This window comes from Phyllostomus discolor, chromosome 3 (assembly GCF_004126475.2).
Source record: "Phyllostomus discolor isolate MPI-MPIP mPhyDis1 chromosome 3, mPhyDis1.pri.v3, whole genome shotgun sequence".
Taxonomy (NCBI): Eukaryota; Metazoa; Chordata; class Mammalia; order Chiroptera; family Phyllostomidae; genus Phyllostomus; species Phyllostomus discolor.
Window position 1 is genome coordinate 110,541,521 of NC_040905.2, and position 6,824 is coordinate 110,548,344.

The following is a 6,824-nucleotide window of genomic DNA, read 5'->3' on the forward strand; positions in this document are numbered from 1 at the left end:
TAGGTACAAAATAGACAGGAGGAGGTTAAGAATAGTATGGGAAATGGAAAAGACAAAGAACTTATATGTATGACCCATGGACATGAACTAAGGTGGGGTAATGATGGTGGGAGGGCATGTGCAGAGCAGAGGGGAATAAGGGTGATAAAAAATGGAACAACTGTAATAGCATAATTAATAAAATATATTTTTTAAATGTCAGTGTTTTCTACAATGTTTAAGTGAAAAACACATCATGGCAATTCTCTGCTAATGGCTTCCCATTGAAATAATATCCAGATTCCTTACCAGGCCTCAAAACGCCTGCATGACCCAACTGCATCCATACAATATTCTCATTGTCACAGCCTCAGGGCCTTTGCACTTGCTGTTCCCTCTCTCTGAAAGTGTCTTCATGAAGATAACCACCTTAGAATGGAAGCTCCATTTGGGCCAGGGATGTCTGTATATAATGATCACTGTGTATTTCAAGTGTTTCAACAGTGCTTGACACATCACAGATGCTCAGTAAGTACTCATGGGTTGAATGCCTATCTTGAAACACATCAGCTATTTCTTTTCACTTACATCTCAGCTCAAATCTCTCCTCCTTGGAAAGCCCTTTCTAGTCATTCTCTGTCATGTCATAACCATGTTATAATTTTTGTAACCCTTGTCATTACCCTCATAAAAATATATTTCCATTCCTTGAATGTCATCTAGTTTCCCCCGTGACAATAGAAGCTCCAAGACAGCAATGTTCTCATTGGCCTTATTCCCAAGCAGAACTCCTGATGTGGGGTATGGACATTCATTGCATTAGCCACTCTTCCTGTCACGACAGGCACACCCATCCATAGTAGCAGGCAACTGTCACCCATATTTCTTGTGTCTAGTGACCAGTGACAAACCAATGGTAATGACAATGCTCAGCACAACTACAGATATAAAGTATGAAGATGCCTGTCTGTCCTTATAAGCCCATGTGTCATTTTCATAAGAACCACCAGACCCTACAACCAAGTCGAACCATGTTCTCCGCTGGTGTCATCTGAAGGTGCTGGGTGCCCCTCATTCTGAAGTTCCTTCACTGATTGATTCTTTAATTAAAGTTTTAATATTTATACTTGTGCCTTGAGGCAGCATATTAACTACTGGATGTAGGCATTGAGGAGAGCCTCACAGCTTCTTTAAAACTATCACCTCCAAGTTTGAGGTCTCCAGCACAACACAGATTTGTCTCAGGCAATATGGGGGAATGTTAATATGACAAGTTATCAGATGATTTTAGAAAAGTCAACCAGCATTAATCTGGGGAGCATGTTTACTGTATAGCTACATACTGGTAGCCAGGGTGGGACTAGCAGCACTGTGTCCTTCAGAGTCAATGCACTTGGATTCCAACACTGAGACATTGCTGTGTCCCCACAGTATTTTCTGTGCCAGATCTGATTTCCTCTTGAATGTGCTCATGACTCCACACATCAGAGGAAAGCATGCAAATAAAATGATCTAATTTTTGAAAGGGTAAAATATCAGACATTTAGACAGGGCAGACCCAATTTTCTAGATTAAAAAAAAAACTCTATCTAAAAGGAATTTTATAAAATTTAGTGATTTGGTATGACTCGAACTGAAAAGGCTAAACTTTTTTTTAAGTCATCAGAGACGTGAGGATGTCTAAAAGGCCTGTGCTCAGACCTGAGAGGAGCAGGTAAAAAAATAGCATCAATTATCATGAAGAGAAAATAGGGCAGAGTGGGTCAATTCCAGGAGGAGAGATCAACTCAGACCCGTGTTTTGGCTTGTTCTGAGTGGAAATCTCTGGGACCACAAAGTAATGTTAAAGACAGTGTGCTCCGAGGAAAGTAACATTTACTAAGAGGATACTTCCATCCCAGGAGGTGAGGAGAAGCAGGCCTTCCTGATGATTTGGGGAAATGCACACTTGTAAAAACTTAATTTCAGGGTATATGTGCTCGTTGAGATGGTATCAAATGCCACCAACCTAATCCCAGCCAGGAGGCGGCCTGTTACTGATTCTTCTTTAAAAATGTGGAAACTGGAAGAGAGGTCACACCAGCTTTCTCTCAGATAGAATGAGGTTTCTCTAAGCATCCTCCCTTTTAGGATTAACTTCTTTTTGTTTGTCTGTTTGTTTTTAGTCCACTTCTTGTTGAAAAGAAAGTGTGTGTGTGTGTGTGTGTGTGTGTGTGTGTAAGGGAAACTGCCTGCCTTTTCTTTCCTACCAGGTATTACAAGGCACAAAATATAATCTATTTGCTTTAAAAATAAAAGAAAATTAACATTATCCAGGCACTTACCATGTGCCAGCCCCTGTTCTAAGTGTTTATTACTTTATTTTATTCTCCCCAAACTCTTTGAGCTCCATACTACCACTGAAACTCTCATTTGACAGGTGAACAAACAGGGACAAAGATGTTAAGTAACTTGCCCAAGGTCACACAGCCAGCAGGTGGCAAAGCCAGGAACCCTGTGCTCTTCTCCACCATAATACTACTCTCTGAACCCTTAAGGGGTCCTCGAAATTGTAACAAATAATGTCCATTTCTCCCTGCCCCAACTCAGCACTGCTAATTTATGGGAAACCCAGTGGATTCTGCTGGACCCAGTGCTTCCCAGATTAGCTCCAAAAGCAAGAAGGTGAGTCAGTCCCATTGCTTGTGAATGCAGACCCTGCCAGGGCCATAGTTACCGTTCACGGACCCCAGGTCTTCTACCACTGAAGAAAAAAGACCTTGGTCCAAAATAAATCTGCTGACGGTTCCAGCCAGGCCCTCTGTGGTCACTTAAAAATTGAAAGGATCCAGGCCCTGCCTTTTTTTTTTTTTTTTTTGTAACAAATGTAAATGGGAAATGGCAAGTGAATGAACTAGGACAGGGGCAGGGAGGGATCCCTAGCTGGGGTATGTCCTAAACTCAGGCCAACAAGGCTAGGCCTCTTGGTGCACTGGATTTTTAAAAAATAAAATAAATAATCATTATTATTATAAAAGATAATCCAAGGTATGGTACATCATATTTCAGCTCAGACAAAGCTATTCTGAGACACCTCCCCCATTTTTTTCTAAGTTCAGCTGAGAAGAGCTGTTGTTGGGTGCCAGTGCCCTGAACTGCCCTGCGATTTCCAAGCACGGAAACAGCCCCACCCCACATGCTCCTGGGCAGGCAGGTACATCCAGGTCTTTGTCTGAGCAGGAGCCAGGAGACCCTCATTCTCTGGTAGCAGGGAATGGAGTTGGTGGCTCCTGGTCCCAGTAGGTCTGGTCCCCTGCTCTGTTTCTGCAGGCAGTTTCTGAGTGTCTAGTGACATCTGGTCCCTGGAGCTGGTGTCTCAGAGGCATCAGAAGGATCCCAGCAAGTGTCCCCACTCCCCAACCCTGGGGCGGTAGGGATATCGGAGCGGCGCCCCGCTAACCCCGCCCTTGCCTCCATTCCTGGACTGGGGAAATTGGAGCTACCAGGGACTACCCCGGCCTTTGCTCCCAGGACTCCTCGATGCTGGAGATCTGCGCTGCCTGGGTCTCCTCCCCGCCCCCGCGCGGCATTTAAAGCATGGAATGAACCAAGGGGGTCAGCTGGAGTTTCCAAGTCCTGAGTTCCCAGGCTGGCCCCCTTCCCTGGCGACAAAAGTGGCATCTCAGGGTCCTGGTGCCAATAAACACAGAGACTCTCCCTCCAGTTCAGCGACCCTCCTCTTCTCTTTCCCTGCTCCCCCACCAGGGGCTCATCCTTGTCTGCACCCAAGCATCCCCTCCCTCAGACCTCCCGAATGGCCGTTAAGAAGGCAGGGACCAGGGCTGCGCGATGAGTGCCCACTTCCAGCCCGTCAGGGAGACTAACCAAAGTGCGCAGGCAGGTTCCAGCCGCTCCCTGCACCTGGGACTCGTTCCCAGGAGGACGGACAAGGCGACCTGGGTGCTCCTGAGGTGCTCCCGAGGGCTTTCGAGGAAGGGTATGCTTCTGAAAGTGACATGGGGTTGGGGTACCTAGGGGGCTCAAGATCTTGGGACCCCAGGAGGACATGCAAGGAGACCTCTCCATCACACTGAAAAAGTTCCCAGTCCAGCCTGCCCACCCTGGCGCTGGGAGGAAGCCAAGCTCTTGGGCACCCAGCTCTTCCTCTGTGGGACCCTTAGGTTCAGGTCAGGGGGACACAGAGGCAGTGACTCCGCTTGGACTTACCTAGAACTCCAGGCCAGCCGGGCTCCAGTTGTCTTCCAACCGGCCCCAGCCCTTCCAATTCCCTTGCGCTTTCTGCACCGCCAGCCACACTCACCATGAGCTGGAGGCAGTGCAAAGGGGGTGCCGGCTTCTCCTAAGCTGTCCGCAACTTCGCTGGCAGGTCAGCCCCACCCTGGCGCCCCTGCCTGGGCGGCAGGCTGGGCGCAGCTGGGCACGGTGTGAGCCGGACAGCCTGGGCCCTGACAGCCACGGCCAGGGATCTGGAGCGCCAGGTGCCTCAGCCCTGGGTGCGCTCTCCGCTGCTCCCGCTCTGCCTAGGTTGGAGGCTTACAGTTCTCCCACTTGGGATGCAGGGGCGGGGCTCACGCCTGTCCCCTCCTGATGCCAGGTGTCCTGTTCACTCTTCTCCTCCTGTCCGGAGGCGGAGGCTCACTCCTGAGTCTGGGTACTGCCGCTTCTGCCGTTCCGGGGATGGCACAGAGCCCCCACCCCACCGCGAGTACAGTCCGAGGCTAGGGTGCAGCAAGAGGGATTCCCTCTTGAGTTCGGGGTTCCCCACCCTGCGCGGCCCCCAGGCTAGGTCCGCTGCCGCCTCTGCTGCGAGAACCACTTCAGGGCAGCGCAGCCTGTGGCACAGGCTCCAGCTGGAGGAGGCGGCGGTGGCACGGCTCGCAAGGGGACTGGAAAGGAGGTGACCTTCAAACCCCGAGCTCGGGAGACGGGGAGGAGGGCTGGGGTGATGGAGGGGAGCGGTGTGCACCCGGCAGGCCCAAGAGAGAGCTGGCGGGCGGGCGGGGGAGAGTAAAGAGAAGATCTTCAAACAAAAATATAGATTAGAAAATAAACAAAGGAGAGAGCGAGCGCAAAAATGTGTGCATGTATGTGTGCGCGTGTGCGTGCTTGTCTGTGTGTGTGAGTGTGTGTGCGTGCGCGCACGACAGGCGGCGAGCAGCCCCGGCTGCGGAGCCAAAAATAATCCGGTGCACGAGGGAGCACTCCCTCCCCCTAGCATCGCAGGCGCTGCCGCTTACACCAACACCATCACCCGCGCAGCCCCGGATTCCAGCAGCGGGTGGCAGCTGATGCGACCCCAGTGCTCCTGCTTCTGGCCTAAGCAGGTGAAGGGGTGAAAGTGGGCAGTGGGGTCTATGAGCCCAGGCCCTTTTCCTCCCGAAGACCTTGTCTCCCAAAGTGGGCTGGGTCATTGAACACCAGTGATCTCCTCCGTTGCTACTCTTCACTGCTCCCCAACCCCTGGAGAAAGTAGACAAACACCCTGGAGAGATGGTAAGTGGAGGTAGCTTCTTGGCCTAAGTCACTTCTAGTCTGGGGAAGTTTTCTGGAGAATCTTTAAGTCTCCTGGAATTGTATGCAAGATGCAGAAAGTTATCCAGGCCCAGTGCTATGCAGGGGATGAAAGCCTGCAAGCCCGGGCCTCCCCTGCCCTGGTCTCTTCCTGGCCTTCTAACCCTGCAGTGGGCGCGGACTCTAGAGGCTTCTGAAGATTGATCTCTTAGCAGTTCCCTTAAAGCCTGAAGCCCTGTGACTCCTTACTAAGCACTACTACTTAATAAGCTCTTATTTTCACCAGATTTTAAATATTTACATTGAACTTTCTTAACAACTACCTGTAGTAACAAATGTTAGATGGGTTAAAGAATTTTTTTTCTTTTCTGAGCCCCGCCCTGGACTCAATGAGCCAGAAACTCTGTTTGTTTTTTTTTTAAGTTAACATTCTAGGTGAGTGTGTTGCACAAGAAAGCTTAAGGTCCAGAGAGTTAAAATTTGCTCAAGGTCACACAACTGGCAAGGAACCAGGACTCCAAATTTACTGTGGAATATCACTTGTACCACCTTGTCTTCCGAGTGACAGGCAGAGGAATTGGACAAGGCCAGATCGAATTAAGCATTCAACCTGAGTCTTATGTTCATTTTCCTGCTCTCCTTGCATTGTTTTTTCCGTTTGCATCCTGGCTTCTCATTCAGGCAGGACTGTGGGCTCCCCAAGCAGGGGGCAGGCTGCATGGCCGCAGTGTCCTGTGCACTGCCCAGTGCCTCGTGGACAACAGTGTCACAGGAGCTTCTCTGCAACCCTGCCAGGCCAGAGTTTCTCCCAACATGAGAATAAAACAAAGAAAGGGAACTTTTGTCAACAACTGGATTTTTTAATGTACCATTTTATCATCATTTGAGAAAGTAAGTTTGAAAAATCCAAAAAGACATCTTTTATCATTGGTCCCAGTAGGTGATTTTTGCAATTGGAGATGGTTTTACCATATGCTTCCTTAGGATTCTCTTTGATAATAATATATTTGTATATAAACAACTTTTTTTTTCTACTAGTCTCTTATCCTACAGTGATAGCACAATGAAGCCATAAATCTGGGTTAGTAACATCATAATCATTTCCCCCAGAAACTGTTCACAATGGGAAAACCACCGAATTTAAATGTAATTGTCTAGCCGTGCAGGGAGATGAGATGGGTTGTAAAAGAGGTATTCTCAATTTAAAAGCAAATTATCAATAATGAGAGAAGAAATAAATGGCAGTTAATGGGAAGTTCTGTGAAAATACAATGTTTTGTGCAAATTCACCAACAGGAATTGTTTCTCTATGCTCCTTCTTTTTTATTCCAGAA

At 48.6% G+C, this 6,824-nt stretch overlaps 1 protein-coding gene across 2 annotated transcripts in view; it reads right to left on the reverse strand.

Moving 5' to 3' along the window:
• The window catches only part of RBFOX1 (RNA binding fox-1 homolog 1), a 1,508,648-nt gene extending 1,503,577 nt beyond the window's left edge, over nucleotides 1-5,071 (reverse strand). Inside the window, exon 1 of one of the 2 annotated variants that reach the window (XM_028527782.2) lies at nucleotides 4,186-5,071. The gene's annotated coding sequence lies outside the window, so the exon portion shown is untranslated. The remainder of the gene's footprint in view (nucleotides 1-4,185) is intronic. The other variant, XM_028527789.2, reaches the window with a different exon arrangement.
• Between the last annotated feature and the right edge of the window lie 1,753 nt (nucleotides 5,072-6,824).